The sequence below is a fragment of the Lepidochelys kempii genome, chromosome 2 (assembly GCF_965140285.1).
Source record: "Lepidochelys kempii isolate rLepKem1 chromosome 2, rLepKem1.hap1, whole genome shotgun sequence".
In the NCBI taxonomy this organism is placed as follows: Eukaryota; Metazoa; Chordata; order Testudines; family Cheloniidae; genus Lepidochelys; species Lepidochelys kempii.
The window spans coordinates 92,037,563-92,054,999 of record NC_136381.1 but is presented as its reverse complement, the minus strand read 5'-3'; the positions used below and the strand labels follow the sequence as shown (position 1 = coordinate 92,054,999).

The 17,437-nt window shown below is 40.1% G+C and overlaps 1 protein-coding gene across 4 annotated transcripts in view; it reads right to left on the bottom strand.

Moving 5' to 3' along the window:
• The window catches only part of LDLRAD4 (low density lipoprotein receptor class A domain containing 4), a 427,294-nt gene that overhangs the window by 373,600 nt on the left and 36,257 nt on the right, over nt 1-17,437 (bottom strand). The window contains exon 2 of one of the 4 annotated variants that reach the window (XM_073331676.2): nt 6,569-6,770. The exons of the other annotated variants lie outside the window; for them this stretch is intronic. The gene's annotated coding sequence lies outside the window, so the exon portion shown is untranslated. The remainder of the gene's footprint in view (nt 1-6,568; nt 6,771-17,437) is intronic. 4 annotated transcript variants of the gene reach the window in all.

The following is a 17,437-nucleotide window of genomic DNA, read 5'->3' as shown; positions in this document are numbered from 1 at the left end:
ACTCTCCTGTCGGTAACCACTGCTAACCAGCAGATCATACTCTGCTCTCACAGCTCAGAATAGAATCCAAAAACTTTCATTCCCAACACTGCACTGCTGTCTCACAAATAGTTGTTGACCCCTTGCTAACTGTGTGTTACATTTACTACAAGGGGCTAGCCCACACAGGGCATGTCTACACTGGAATAAAAGACTGTACAAGAGGGGAGTGCCCCAGCCCAAGCACAAACATCTACATAGCAATTTTACAGCCCTGCAACCCAAGTCCCGTGAGCCCAAGTCAGCTGATCTGGGCCAGCTGCAGGTGTTTAACTGCTGTATAAATGTACCCATAAAGGATAAAAGCCTGCTTCCAATTCCCTTTGTCCCTACAGCTCAACAGAAAGAGGTCTGTGTCTTAGATACAAAGACCCTGGGTTCAAACCCTGCTGACCATCCATGTGGAATTCACAATACATACTATCTTGTTACTAAATAATAATAACGTAATTAAAGCCTATCGTAATGCATAAGTACAAGGGGGCTGAATTAAAATTGCACAGGGAGGTACTTCCTGATCAGCATTGTAACATGCTGGAAGGACAACGTTTGTGGAAAACAAACTGCAGATAAGCTGAAAACTTTATTCATGGGGATTGTCAAGGCAATGGCTTTCACCGGCACTAAATACGCACAGTTTAAAAAACAGAATTGTTTTATGCACATTATTTGCAGGTATGTACACTAGCTCATTAAATAATCTGCATAATTACTTGAACATATGGAGTTGCATAAAACTTGGCAGCTTTTTTTTCAAAGGTAGCCTGGAAAACATAAACCAATGCAAACTCATCACCAAGGTTAAACAGCTGTCGGTTAATCACAGTTAACTCACGCGATTAACTGAAAAAAATTAATCGCGATTAAAAAAATTAATCACGATTAATCGCAGTTTTAATCACACTGTTAAACAATAGAATACCAATTTGAAATGTATTAAATATTTTTGGATGTTTTCTACATTTTCAAACATTGATTTCAATTACAGCACAGAATACAAAGTGTACAGTGCTCACTTTATATTACTTTTGATTACAAATACTTGTATAAAATGACAAACAAAAGAAATAGTATTTTGCAATTCACCTCATACAAGTACTGTAGTGCACTTTCTTTGTCATGAAAGTGCAACTTACAAATGTAGAATTTTTTCGTTACATAACTGCACTCCATAACAACACAATGTAAAACTTTAGAACCTACAAGTCCGCTCAGTCCTACTTCTTGTTTAGCTAATTACATTTACGGGCAAAAATGCTGCCTGCTTCTTATTTACACTGTAACCTGAAAGTGAGAACAGGCACTCGCATGGCACTTTTGTAGCCAGCATTGCAAGTTATTTACGTGCCAGATATGCTAAACATTCATATGCCTCTTCATGCTTTGACCACCAATCCAGAGGACATGTTTCCATGAAGCAGGAGACATACAATTCTCCTCCAAGGTTTTACCCGCATTCTGCCACATATTTTGTGTTATGGTAGTCTCAGATGATGACTCAGTATATGTTGTTTGATTTAAGAACATTTTCACTGCAGATTTGACAAAACACAAAGAAGGTTCCAATATTAGATTTCTGTAGACAGCTACAGCACTCGATCCAACGTTTAAGAATCTGAAGTGCCTTCCAAAACCTGAGAGGGATGAAGTGTGGAGCATGCTTTCAGAAGTCTTAAAAGAACAACACTCTGATGCAGAAACTACAGAACCCGAACCACCAAAAAAGAAAATCAACCTTCTGCTGGTGGCATGTGACTCAGATGATGAAAATGAACATGCATCGGTCCACACTGCTTTGGATCGTTATCAAGCAGAATCCGTCGTCAGCATAGACACATGTCCTCTGGAATGATGGTCAAAGCATCTGGCACGTAAATATCTTGCGATGCCGGCTACAACAATGCCAGGCAAACCCCTGTTCTCACTTTCAGGTTACATTGTAAACAAGAAGCAGGCAGCATTATCTCCTGCAAACGTAAACAAACTTGTTTGTCTGAGCGACTGGCTGAACAAGAAGTAGGACTGAATGGACTTGTAGGCCTTAAAGTTTTACTTTGTTTTATTTTTGAATGCAGTTATTTTTTGTACATAATTCTACATTTGTAAGATAAACTTTCATGATAAAGAGATTGCACTACAGTATTTGTATTAGGTGAACTGAAAAATACTATTTCTTTTGTTTTTCCACAGTGCAAATATTTGTAATCAAAAATAAATATAAAGTGAACACTGTAAATTTTGTATTGTGTTGTAATTACAATCAATATATTTGAAAATGTAGAAAACATCCAAAAATATTTAAATAAATGGTATTTTATTATTGTTTAATGGTGCAATTAATCGCAATTAATTTTTGTAATCCCTTGACAGCCCTACTGGTTACTGATGTTTCTTACAGAGCAGAGGTTACTCACAATCCCCCCACAGCCAACAAGAAGTGGACTTTGGGATCCCTAAAAATATAGCCACACGCCCCTGGATTTGGGGGAGAATTTTTTTGTAAAATAGGGACATGTATTTATTTATAAAAACTAAATTGGTGGTGGTCAGGACTTACATTAATGTACAATGGGAAGAATGGGATTCAGTATTTTGAGAAGGAAAAAGGAATGTCAGGTGAGTGGGAGAGGGAGATTGTGACAAGTTGCTTCACTGACCTACCAAAAAAATGCAAAGTCCAGCCACGACAGATGAGCAGGAAAGAAGTTTAATGGTATCTAAGAACCTGTTGTTTCTTAATCTAGAAAATCAACCCTGATCAGTGTGGAGAACAAGAGTGTACTCTGCTGCCTCTGGGCACAAATGACAATGCCTGGTCAGAGCTGGCTACAGCCCTAATCTATCTGGCCTTGACAAAGAGCAGTTTAGGATGCAAATTCCTATATTATCCCTTGCTGCCCAACTTGAACACAGCACTGCCACTAGCTCTGAAAACAACTGCTGGAAAGAAAGTTCTTCTAAAGAGCTGTAGAAAGGATTTAATAGAGAAGTCAACAAAAAGACACTACTGTGCCCCCACCTTTCGATTACCACAAGGTCCCACATCATTGCAATTACTCACATTTAGTTACAAAGAATTCTTAATTTTAATTTCTAGAAATTCAGAAATTGGGACATGCTTAGACAGGCCTGCTCTCAGTGGAAGAATGGACTATTTCTCCAGCAATCAGCATTTTTGGGAAGCAGTGCACATTTCATGAAAAGTTAGAAGGAAATAAAGTAGAGCTTTGTAGTTAATTGTTTCAAAGAACTCAAAATTGGCTAAGAAAAGTAGCACATTTGTTTATGTATCAGAAAAATCTGGAAACTAAAATCCAATCATCAGGTCCTCAAAGGCACCCTGAAAAAAAGACAGATTTTTGAGATTCTTCTTCCACCCGTTAGTATGATAACAGGATAGAAGCTCATGATAAAAGGCTACAGTAAAACAAATAATGATAATGTGCTGATAAGACTAAGTTAAATAAAATTGACAACCTTCCTAAATCTGCCAAGTAGACTGCAGGTATAAGTCTGTTATCCCAGAGGGAAGTGAACCAAGTAACAAAGTAGGTTAAACAATCAAACTATACAGAGCATGTCTTCTTATTTTTTATATAAAGTGACTGGCACGCTGTTAGATGCTGAATACAAAGATACTAAATCATCATCATCCTGGTATCTCATTTTTCAAACTCAATAAATTGCTTAATCTTTGTTAAGAAGAGTATAAATCAAGGTACAAAGACTACTAATGGACTTTCTAGGTGGTCTCTCTCTCTCTCTGACCTCCTATTTAAACTCTGAGTTGGTCAATAATTGTACAAAATAATTTTTGAAGTTCTAAATGATTCTAGAAACAAAGATCCATACCATACCATAGATCCTAGTATAGCCCTAGTATGGGTAACAGTCTAATCTCCTAATTAAGAAACTATTTACTTGTGTTGTTAGACATCCAGTACCAGCTGGTTAGGATGCAAACAAAACAACATGACTAACAAAATAAAAGCACCTTAAGAGCAATGCACTCAAACAAAACTTATTCAGCATAGGGTCCCTGAAAACACACTTCTCTTATATACTTCAAAAGTTGTAAATAAATGTCAATACCTTAAAATAAAAAATAACAAGGTGACAGAACACTGGGATTTTAAAATGCTTTCTTTAAAAATGTTGGAAGTACAGAAATGCAGAGTTAAGATACCGTAAACAACCTTAACTCCCAATAACTCTCTGTCCCAACTCCCCAATCACCTTTCACCGAAATACACAAGACAATGTTATACCTGCACATCAGTGACAAACCCTCCACTACACTGTTCCATACTTGATACACTGTACTAATTATTTATTCAACATGCATACACTACATAAATTCCAGCTTAATGATGAAACATTTCCTCAAGGTGCTGCTGTCTTGTTAGTGGAACATGCCAACTTCTCATGTCTTATTCTTCTTACAAACCCTTGTACTTTCTCTCTCTCCTGCCAGCCAAAGGAAATTTAATAACAGCATTACTTTTAGTTATCCACAGTGATCCCACTAGTGGTTGTAAAACCCCAGTGGAGTGTGTATATCCCATTACATAAACTACTGATAAACATTCCTGCAGGCTTCTGAAAATCTATATGCAAATTGCAAAAGTACAAAAAGTTTAAGATGTTCCCATCCACCAAGTCAAACACACTGTCCATGTAGGTAAGTCCAAGTAACCTAAGTATACAAAGTTCAAGTAATAAGCTATCTGCGACATTGTGTGATAGGGGTCACCTGTTAATACTTTATGTGGAGGGTATCCCAGTTAACAGGGACTTCTATTCAGAGTTAAGGTTATATTAAATCAAAGTCTTAATTTAACTTATTTTCCCAGCTTTCTAGTATCTTTGCAACTTTACAATGTTAATTTTAAGATTTAAGCTTAAGTTGTTGATATAACCTTTACGCCAACTAAACACATTTTTGTCTGGGAATTTCTTTAGTTTTGATAGTTCTCAAGAGAAAAATTCAAAACAAAATGGTATTCCTGTTGCAGGTTAACTTGTCTGGTCTTTCTGAATGTTGCAGGATTTTCACTAGTCTATGTCAGGGTCCTCTGGTTTATAAATTGGTTTTTACCCACAACTAAGACCCTTCAGTTCTGATTTCTAAGAAAGGAAAACAAATATGCTTCCTAGAAAAGTAAAGTAAAAGCAAACCTACTAAAAATAAAATTGTAGCTGCATCACACGTTGAGAAGAAGGATACTGAAAAAACAATACGATGTAACATGTTATTCATGTTTTCAGACCCAAAACTTTTTGTGTATTATTATTTATTTACTGATCCAGTAAAACAAATTATATTCTATAATATATACTTGCTGTCTATAAATAAAACCCTTATATTCTAAGGAACCAATAATACAAGTGATTTACTGAAAATCAGAACATATTTATTGGAAAACAAACTGCAGAAAATTTTAAGTCTAATGATTCGGAGCAACACTACAACTACAAAGGGTCTAATTCTCCTTCGGGTGAGCAGGAGGTGCCATTTACATAAACTCCCTGGTACTGGTGAATAAACAGGCCTCCTGAGACTACAGGCATGTCTACAGCGCCCCTCAGTTCAGACTATGGGAGTGCAAATACCGGTGCACTCTGAAGCACTGTGCTGTAACTCCCCTGCATGGATACTGTGGGCAAAAACTAAAAGGTTCCTATAGTTCACATTAACATAGTCTTCTTCAATGACATTAATGAGAACTAGGAACCTTTTAATTCACACCTGCAGCATCCACATGGGGCAATTACAGTACAGCACTTTGGTGCACATTATTATTCACACCCCGGTAGCCAGGACTGTTGGGCAGCATAGACATGCCCTAAGACAGAAACTTTGCATATGCAGCACGGTTAGACTTGCCACAGAGCTAATATTCATTTTTGGGGTTTTTTTTAAAAGGACTCAATACTAATGCCATCAACTTCACACCCTGTTTCTGAATACTCTCCGACTCTTGTGTATTGCCTGATGGCGTTAAAATACCACTCACCAGATCCCAGCACAGGAAAAACAAACAAACTGCTGCCTTCTCCCACTGTCTGTAGAATGACACCTGAGACACAACTAGTGGGTAAGCCGATAAAATAGACAGTGGACGGGAGAAAGTCGTTTCGGGTCAAAGAAATTGAGACAATCATGGGGTAAACATTAATGGGAGAGAGAAACAAAAACAACCTCTGAAAGAAAGAAATTTACAACTACAACAACACAAAAAACAACTATGGATAAATGTATAGAAATGGAGCATTTTGCCTGTAATATTCTACCTGTGAAACTTTTGATATTTTAGACAAAGAGATGCTTTTTTAACCCATTAAAAGAAAAAATGAGAACAGGGAGTTTAGACAAGAAAACAGAGTTCTTTGATTCTCTGAGAAAACCAAGACAATTTATACAACCATTTCAGATAAAATTCAAGTGAAGGGAGGGTGGAGTTAACTGATCAGTTAAAACACACACACATTTGACGATGTTATAAAAAATAACTAAATAAGCATTTACCTTAAGTGATACCAACTTTAAAAAGATCACACAGTTTCATCTGATTTTTTTCAAACCTACTAATATTTGAAATTACTGTAACAAAGGTAGCAAAAACTTATCCATTTTTGTCTTTTTCTTTTCTTTTTTTAGCTGCTGTTCATTTGACAACACTTTAGGTCTAGTCAGTCAGTTTCCCCTTTTGTTTGAGTGGGTTCTTCACCTGGCAAAAAGGAAGAGACATATTAAATAAAATAGGAAAACTGATTTTAAAATCAACAAAAAATTAGCTGTACCAGAAACCATGTGAAATCTAGTAATTTCCAAGCAATGAGTTAAGGGTGATGATGTCTCTTTTATTATTACTAGTAGCCACACAATTCCCAGCTTCTATTGTGTATGTTAAAGAGCAGAAGAGGGCAAACAGCAGAAATGGGGGAGAGAATAATGAGGAAAATGAAAGATAAAATCAAACAGCTCAGGGGAATTTTAGAGTGGTGCTGCAAATTTATGTCCTAAAAACCAGAAGGATGATGTTACCAGAGAGTCTACAGATTTTTTAAAGCATTTTTTGCTCATAGAGAACATTTGTTTCAAGTTCATTTTATACAAAAATGATGAAAAACAAGTAAAATGTATACAATAACTGTAAAGCTTTTAATTTATTTTGAGTTGATGGATGTCTCTATACCTCAATCCCTGGTGGTCGGTACTGGAATGCGTACAGCATTCACACACACTGAGGGCTCTGGCTAGAAGCATAGGTATGACAGAACAGAGATACTTGCCTTGCATGCACACTATCATTCTGAATTAGATACAAGTTGACAAGCTAAAGACCTGGCCTGCGGTCTCATCATTCAATCATCCATCCAATCCCATCAACTGAGCAAGACAGTTACACATGTCCCCTCTAGCTTAAGTGACAGTAAAACCGTGGGTTGTAATCATAGGTCATCCTCAAAGGACACTTGTCATTAAGGATGACTTTGTTTTGAAATATTTATCAGGAATTAGTTCAATATAATTCCCCCTCTGCCCCGATTGACTCTTGCATATTAGGAGTTTTCTGCAAAGTTTATCCTTTCTTGGGAATAAATCAACAGGAAATTATATTGGTTAGAACGCAGAATTAGCCATTTTTCAGTTCAAAAACTTTGACAAAACACAGTTATCTAGAGGAATGTCCAGCTAAACCTTTGGCTAGTGGTTTATCTGTAATGTCTCACTTACTAACAGTTTTCACCTCCTAGTGGCCCTTGTCTTAAGTTTCCCTATGAGCATATTTTTAAATGCTAATAATCTGAAACATTACTAAATAATTACTATTAAAACATACCATACTCTTCATCCATGAACATCTAATGTTATTGTAACCTGTGAAGGAAACTCTGCACTTGAAGTCTGCTGCACCCTGACTTTCACCTTAATTGGTGTTCCCCAATAAATATTTACCTCCAGTGCCAGAATCCCATCTCCCTAATTAAACATGGGCACAGTCCTGCACCAAGTTGAGTCAATGGGTGATTGCCACTGACTTCAAAGGATGCAGGATGAGGCCTGTGGAGTAGGATAAAAAGAAAAACAACAATAGCAGCATACAGACAGAAACTACAGAAGAAAAACAGGACCCGGTTATTCGGCGATTGGGGCTCTTTATCTGGAACTCACGGACCAATTTCTAAGCACAAAAAAAAATCTGACTGAAAACTAATTGATTTGTTTATTTCCAATACCACCTAAACAAAATGTACCAACAGCACCAAGTAAGAAATAAGAGATGGAGAGGCAGGTTCTCAGCTGGTACAATCTGTCACAGCTTTATTGTCTTCAGTGGAGTTTTTGACTTCAATACAGGTATGACAACTTACACCAGCTGCAGGTGTGCCTCAGAGAAAATATAGAAAAACATCTGGTCTCTCTCCACGCCAGAAATATTGTATATTCTTCTAATAAATTCTAGCAAGTGTAAATAAAACCATGACTACCAGATACTACTATTTTATTATACATTTATTTTTCTATATTGCAATCCCTGCTCTTCCCAAACATAGCAATCTCAGTCACATTTTATGGCAGTTGCATCTTAAATGGGACTAGACTAGTGTGTACACAGCAATGAAAATAAACTATTGTCAGAAAACATGTTTCAAAATTTGCACTTAGCAAATTCTTACACATACAATTTTCCCTTCATTCTGACAGAGGAATGTGTTTGTTCATGTCAAATATAAGATAGGATGCATAACATTTTCCAAATAATTGCACTTTCAGTGAAATGACTATTCAACTTTAACCATATTAATATTTTCACTTAGCCGATGTTATAAACGATCACACATTTACTAGAAGCTGTAGTACCTGAACTATGCCTCATATTGATCCTTTCCACCCAATTTATTCCTTATGTCAACTATCCCTTCCATCACGAGTGCACACACAGCAGCTGTCCTTTCACCTCATTTCTAAGAGGCTTTCAAGACCAATGTTTGTATGTTGTTCCAGCACTGCAGATGGCAGGAGTATTACCAAGCAGACACTGACTTGTCACAGGCTTTGAAACCTCTGTACCTCTCCCAACCTTCACAACAACGTAGATTATTAGTCTGTGCAGAAAGATAGTGTGAGACCAACAAAAGTAAACTTTTCACAATGTTCACTGGCATATGGGCTCTTCCAGTCCTTTGCACACGCGCACACACACACACACACACTCCCTCACAAACACATACCCGCCCTCCATATTTAACAAGTTATTTTTAAGAGAGAGGGAGACCGTAAAGCCACAACTTTTAACAATTCATAATCATATGGGATTGCAGTCTGCTCACCTTGAAACCCAAAAGGATTCCCAATATTAATGTGAAACTCCCATTGATATATACTGACATATGTGCTGACTTCCCTTAGCATAAGTAACAACTGTTATGACAAAGACAGGGAATAATTTTTAACCTCTGTGTTCAGATTTCAAAAGTATCGTATGTCTAAGATATTATGATTGTGGGTACACGTGCATATGTGAGTGAGAGACGTTTTTGCTTTGTGGTGGCTAAGGTGATTCACCGAGCAATAGTGAGGCAAAAAAGGGAGTGTATCGATGTTGAATTACAAAACTGATTTTGTTATTGTTTTCTCTTTAAAAATGAAGACTTATTTTATGCATAAAACCAAAGAAACAAAAAATTTTGTCGTCTTCTGAACAGCAATTGGTAAATTTGGAAACTAAATTAAATTACTGAACTGCAAAATAGAGGGATTTGAATCTCTAAGTCAAAGCTTAGTGCAATATTAAACTATGGAGTCACTGCCAACCCACCATAATTACATGGTTAATAAAAATCGATAGTCACTGTACTATCTGTTCTTCCTCAGAAGCCATACCCACGCAAATCTGGTAAAATGAATCAGGAAAAAACTTTGATAGGTCAGAGATTGCCTAGAAGGCAACCATATGTACAAATATATGAGATTTTAATTACTTAGATACTAATTTAATAACTACTATTCAAAATATGAAGAGGCTATTTCTGAAGGATGAAGCTGAGAAGTACATAGGATTGATGCAACATTACTAACTTTGAAGTATTCATGAAGAAATTAATGTGCTGCACAAGGATGTGGCTTGGGGAATTTGTCTGTACAACTTGTGATTTCTGGTTGTTATTATGAAGTTGTTACTATGAAAATTGCTCTATCAGTGTATACCTTGCTGTCAGCACAGTAGGAATCCACATACACAAGGGCTGTGTCCCTGCCAGACAATGGAGAGATGTTAACCTTAACCACTGTATTTGACCAAGCACTGAAGATGCTAAGGAAGTTGTCTGAAGCATGAGGCTAGGGAAATAGAGAGAGTGAAAACCACCAGAAAGAGAACAAAAGAAACAGGTTTCGGTGGGACATAAAAACTAGTGAGATTCACGAGGACAAGAAAAGAAGCTTTGGGCAGTAGAGAAGAAGGGCACGGACCAACCAGGATGGTCTAGAGAGGCTCCCATGGCTGAGAAGACAAGCGCTGCCAGAGAAGGACTCTGGACAGTCCCTGGAGACTCTGACCCCACCCCCAAAGAATGCTCTGGAGTGATGAGGAAACTGAGGCATGCCTGTAGGTTTTCAGGGGTTTTTTTTTTTTTTTTAATAGACCTGTGTTTTTCTCGTGCGATTAAGTAAGGAACAAGGGTGGGTTAGAGTCCCATGCAAAGTCTCTGTGTATATTGTGTCACATGTACCAGGTGCTCTTGAAGAGTTAACATGTGAACACCCTGGAGTTCTAGATATGAAACCTATAAGAGAGTCTGGAAGGCCAGTACATGTCCTAGTGGCTAGGTAAGTGGATTGTGAGGTCTGAGTTCTCAGGAGGGGAAGCTAGACAGAAGGTTTGCACCCCAAAAATGTGCCTAGATGCTCCAGGACAGAGACAGTGCTTGGTCTCTGTTCAGTTCCAGAGGTTTAAAGCACTTATTCGGTAGCTGGATCCCCTCCCAGAAGTCTGGTTGGTGGCAAAGATGGGGCGCTTAACTAGACCTATGAAATATGATTTAGAAGGAATATGCCCCAATAATTGGTGTTTTGAAACTTATACTGTATTGGGGGGGAAAATAAGTAACAGCTGGAAAAACTGCACCTGAAAGTCATCCCAGAAAAGTTAAAAACAAGAACAAGGCCAAATCAGAGTCCAATATGCTTAGGGGCAAAGCAAAATGCATTGAAACATATAAAATAAACTCAGCCAGTCAAGTTTTATTTTCTTCAGGGTAAGAAATACAGTGGTTAAGGTTAACATCTCTCCAGTATTTTAACTCATGGTAATACACTCGCAGCATTTACCTTTTTATTTCATCTTTTTGCTACCACTTTCCTCCATAATGCATATGACAACTCTATTCTTATTACAACCCTTGAAAAAAATGTAATACTGTCTGAAGAAATGACTGCCAAAAAAGAAACCTTCTGGGTAAAGATTCAAGGGAAAGCTCAGAGAACTAGCTCAGATGTCAAAGAGGATACTAATTCTGAATCAGAGTGTTGTAACATGGCGATTGCTCAGACAAAATGAGCAACCAAGGGAAAACTCACAAGAGAATGCCTAAGAATCTTCCCTGGTGTCAAAGAAGCTGTCTCCTTACAAGTTGTGCAGAGTTCAACACGGTATATGCTATTCTTTCCAGTCACCACTTTTGCTCAAATTTCAAGGATAATTTCTCTTTAGGAGTTGTATTGTTCTGTGAGATGCAGAAGAAATGACAACAAGAAGTCACTTGATCAACCTTGAATCTGATGTGAGGAGTGGCAAGTCCTAATAGCTAAGGCTGCGAGTCTCTCACGGAGGCCACAGAAGTCATGGATTCCATGACTTTCCGTGACCTCCATGACTTCTGCAGCGGTTGGTACTGGCTCAGGGGTTGCCCAAGCTGGACAGCCCCTGGGCCAGCAGCAGCAGTTGGGGTGTGGGGGAAGAGGGCTAGGGGTAGGGGATTGAGGGGTGCAAGGGGGAGGCACTTACCTCAGTGGGGGGGGCTTCCTGGCTCCCACTGGCATGTCCTTGCAGCAACTAGGTGGGCACTGCCCACGCCCGCAGGCCCTGCCCCCACAGCTCCCATTGGCTGCAGTTTCCAGCCAATGGGAGCTGCACTGCCAGAGCTTGTGGTGGAATCAGCGTGTGGAACCTCCGCCACCTAGGAGCTGCAGGGACTCGTGGAGCCGGGTAGGGAGCCCCTGCGAGCCCCAGCAACCCTCTCCCCTGCCCCAGCACCAGCAGGGATCCGGGGCCACACGCCGCTACTCGCCCCTCCCCCAGCACCAGCAGGGTCCTGGGCCACCTCCCCCAACACCAGCAGCAGCCCCAGACCACACCCCTCAGAGCACCCACCCACACACACACACCCTCCCAAGTTTTATTTAGGGGTATATAGTAAAAGTAATGGACATGTCACAGGCAGTGAATTTTTGTTTACTGCCCATGACCTGTCCATGACTTTTACTAAAAATACCCGTGACTAAAACGTAGCCTTACTAATAGCCAGTTGATAGCTCAACAGAATAGCAAGGGTGAGAACGCATGTCTGCACACCTAAGGTTGTGGGTAACACCAACAAGCACTCTTACACTGTCATAAAACTAAAGCAAAGGGTAACCACTTTTCTGTATACAGTGCTATAAAATCCCTCCTGGCCAGAGGCAAAACCCTTTCACCTGTAAAGGGTTAAGAAGCTAAGGTAACCTCGCTGGCATCTGACCAAAATGAGGAGACAAGATACTTTCAAATCGGGGGGGGGGGGGGGGACGACGACGACAAAGGGTCTGTCTGTTTGTGTGATGCTTTTGCCGCGAACAGATCAGGAAAGCAGACTCAGAACTTCTGTAAAGTTAGTAAGTAATCTAGCTAGAAATGCATTAGATTTCCTTTTGTTTAATGGCTGGTAAAATATGCTGTACTGAATGGAATGTATATTCCCGTTTTTATGTCTTTTGGTAACTTAAGGTTTTGCCTAGAGGGATTCTCTATGTTTTGAATCTGATTACCCTGTAAGGTATTTACCATCCTGATTTTACAGAGGTGATTCTTTTAGCTTTTCTTTAATTAAAATTCTTCTTTTAAGAACCTGATTGCTTTTTCATTGTTCTTAAGATCCAAGGGTTTGGGTCTGTGTTTACCTGTACAAATTGGTGAGGATTTTTATCAAGCCTTCCCCAGGAAAGGGGGTGTAGGTCTCGGGGGGATATTTTGGGAGAAGACGTCTCCAAGCGGGCTCTTTCCCTGTTCTTTGTTTAAAACGCTTGGTGGTGGCAGCATACGGTTCAAGGACAAGGCAAAGTTTGTACCTTGGGGAAGCTATTTAACCTAAGCTGGTAAGAATAAGCTTAGGGGGTCTTTCATGCAGGTCCCCACATCTGTACCCTAGAGTTCAGAATGGGGAAGGAACCTTGACATACACCAATACCAGTATTAAGATTGCATGCCAGATTTAGCAGAACATCTGGAACACCAACTCCTTTCAGTGCAAGCCCATGCTGACCAGCTGACTGAATCAAAAGCCACTTTGAGGTCATATACTCCACATGAAGCAGGAAGTTAAATTCTCAGTGTAGCTCAGCCAGAAGCTAGAGTAAGGACCATTGTCATCTGCCCAACAATGACACCTGATTGCTGTGGACAACTACGTCTGTTAGGAGCAGCTGCAAAGACTTTACCAGGGACCAGTAACAACAAAATCAGCCTGTAGTTGCCACACTCAATGCAAGTTCCTTTGCCCTTGTACAGAGACACTATGAAGATATGGTACATCAACTCTTCATTCAATATAGCAGCTTGAGTGAAAGCTTATAGGTGAGCTTGGGGTTGAACTCAAGCTGCTAGCCTGATGAAACAAGACTAAATTAATGTGCTCTAGGGAACTTTTAGTGCGCTTCAACAGGGTTCACACAGGGCAATTAGTGCATGACACGCTGGTGCAGAATAATGCATTATGTAGACAAGCCCTAAGTTCACAAAGGGCATTTTAGATAGGTCACTACATAGCCATCACAAGGTAATAACTTTCGGATCTGGGCTGGATTTGAATGAGTAAACTGAAGGAAAGACAGTCTATATCCCATTCCCATTTCCTTGATTCGTCAGTGTTCCTAATAAATTATAAAAAATTAAAACAACTAAAACGGATAGAACTCCCAATGTTCGGTTTATGGACATGCTTTTGTAGTGCTGTGTACATTCTTTACAGTAATCTGTTATTCTCATGTGTTGCTTTTCCAAGCTGGTACATCTTTTGTCCATCACTTGCTCTCAGACAAGCTTCTCCCCCTACCACCCATTCGGTTCAGCTTTTTCACAAATCGTCTCCACTGTTCTTTGAGATCTATCCATTACTCCCCCATTTCTTCTTCTCTTCTCTAGTCCCTTGCCTTAAACAGTAGTTCCTCTCTCACTCCTGATACTACTCTGCACTTTCCTGCCACTTCCCCTTGACTCGGAGCTTTTTATTTTTTTTTCTGAAGCGGCAGTACAGAGCACTTTAGAGTCTGGAATTCCAATCTAATTCACTGTGTTGCTAGCACACATAGTGCATGGCAAAGCAGTAGGGGAAAGGGACTTGGGAACAGTAGGAAGAGTGAAAGCATGTTGAGATAAACAGAGTGAAAAGCTTTCAGAGTAACAGCCGTGTTAGTCTGTATTCGCAAAAAGAAAAGGAGTACTTGTGGCACCTTAGAGACTAACCAATTTATTAGAGCATAAGCTTTCGTGAGCTACAGCATACAGCTACAGCATATCGATATGCATCTGATGAAGTAAGCTGTAGCTCACGAAAGCTTATGCTCTAATAAATTGGTTAGTCTCTAAGGTGCCACAAGTACTCCTTTTCTTAGAGTGAAAAGCATGCACCTTGCATTCTTTAGACTGCACATGCTGTACAGTATGAAAGTTCTTGTCTTATACTGTTCTTGTCTTATGGAATTCATCATATACAGCTTTGTCTGAATGGGAACCCTGTTGTGACAGAAATTTAAAAAAAAAGCTAATGGGCTATTGGAATGCATTAGAATAAAAACAGAATGTGAAAATGAGGTGGTATTGCTAATGTAGATTCTGTTTAGCTCTTAAGCAGATATTGAGGTGTTAAGACACCTTATCACAGGAAAGATTATTGACCTGGAGAGCTTCATTAAAGGCAGAAATGTTTTCTAAGGAGTTTGTTATGGGAAAAGTCTAAAAAAAGCCCAGTTTACTTGTAGTGGGAACACACAAGTTTGAAGTGACCTACCAGTGATAGAATACTAAAGGGGAAATGGCAAACTGCATATACTTGGAAAGAGGACTGGTATAATTCTGGACTACTTAAAATTTTGTTTATAAATTCCATTGATACCTTCTGCCATTTTGTAATGCATTCAGAGGCCAGGATTCCCTGGAGAGAACTTTTCTAAGGCTATGACTACCCTTAAAACTCTGCAGCTGTCCCACTGTAGTGCTTCAGTGTAGACACTCACTACAGTGATGTGGTGGGTTCTCACTAAATCCACCTCCCCAGTTCATTCATCGACCTAGCACTGTCTACACCAGAGGTTAAGTCACCATAGCCATGTCTCTCGGTGGTCTAGATTTTTCATGCCATTGAGAGGCGTGGCTATGCTGATGTAAGATTCCAGTGTAGACCAGCCATGAGCAAATGAGTTTTCTTCTGGTACTGTACATGAAACTAGGCTCAGAGAACAGGCATAATTGTATTACCTAACTATGTAGACTGCAAGCCAACCTACTAGGAAGATGTTATTTAAACATAATATCAAATTCACACTGTTCAGCAAGTATTTATTTAATACTTTAACCAGAAGTTGAGAAATCATTTCCCCCTCTTAGTTTTTATTCAATGAGAATTTTTCAGAGCAAAATATGAGAAAAGTACTCATGCTGTTTCTGCAAGTGTTTTTGATCCTCGTCTATTTAATAGCTACACATGGCATAGTAGGATAAAAATTTATCTCCCATTCTTATGTAAAGTGAACATAATCTGGTATATCTGAAATATTCAGAATAGGAGCTCTACTTCAGGGGTGGCCAACCTGTGGCTCCGGAGCCATATGCGGCTCTTCAGAAGTTAATATGCGGCTCCTTGTCTAGACACCGACTCCGGGGCTGGAACTACAGATACCCACTTTCCAATGTGCCAGTGGGTGCTCACTGCTCAACCCCTGGCTCTACTGTAGGCCCTTTCCTCACTCCATCCCCTTCCCGCCCCCTCCTCTGAGCCTGCCACGCCCTCTCTCCACCCCCACTCCTCCAGAGCCTCCTGCACGCCACAAAACAGCTGATCTGGAGGTACGGGGAGGGAGCGGGGGCACTGATCGGCGGGGCTGCCAGTGGGTGGGAGGTGCTGTGAGCAGGGTGGGGGAGCTAATGGGAGGCTGCTGACGTATTACTGTGGCTCTTTGGCAATCTACATTGGTAAATTCTGGCTCCTTCTCAGGCTCAGGCTGGCCACCCCTGCTCTACTTTCTCCACAGTCCTATTCAAGTGACAAAAAGAGCTGGTTATAGTTGCCAGGATGGTGATTTTTATTTCAAGTCAGTCTTGTCAATGGCACTCTGAAAACACTGACCCACTGCCAACAAACTTCTTTCGTACACAGCGAATTTGCATCTAAATGAGGTTTCCTTGTACTCTGAAACAAGAAGTTGTATTTTTTGCTTTAAGTGTGGAGTGCTCTTCTCTACAATAATATATTACATTTTTAAAAACTACAGTAAAAGAATATGAAAATTACGAAATCACTCAAAAGCGAGATGCCTGTACCACCTTAATTCAGCCTCTTCGTGCATATGCCCCAAAGGCACTCCTTAGCCTCCTCGCCTCCTGCAGGCAGTAGCAGCAGCACTGAGGAAGCAGCCTGTCTCCACCATGCATGTTTCCTGGAGGCGCTCCACCATCCTGCACACTCACTTTCCCTGGGCAGCAGGCAGCAGCCCGGGGAGCAAGATCTGGGCAGCAGCAGCTTGGAGGAAATGGCTGGAGCCAATGAACAGACTGTCAACAGCCTGGCAGCAATCACGGGCTGGTAGCAGAGACATCACGGCCAGCCATGGCTGCAGGAGGGGCCAGGGCTAGGGAAGAAGAGTGAGAGGGCAGTGGGAGCTGAGCAGGGAGCTGGACGGCTGGGAAGCCAGGTGGGGGAAGGAGGGGAGAGAAACAGAAGTAATATCGTTGCCCAAAAAAGACAAAATGCAGCTGCTGGGTCACCGTATAAAAACGTTGGGAACCACTGCATTATGACACAAAGTTTTTAATTACGTGATCACACACTATTTTTCTAAATTATAACAAATTTCTACTAAGTATGAATTGAGAGTGTTCCTCCTCCCCAGAGACTTACAGCTTTGACTAATTTTTACAGA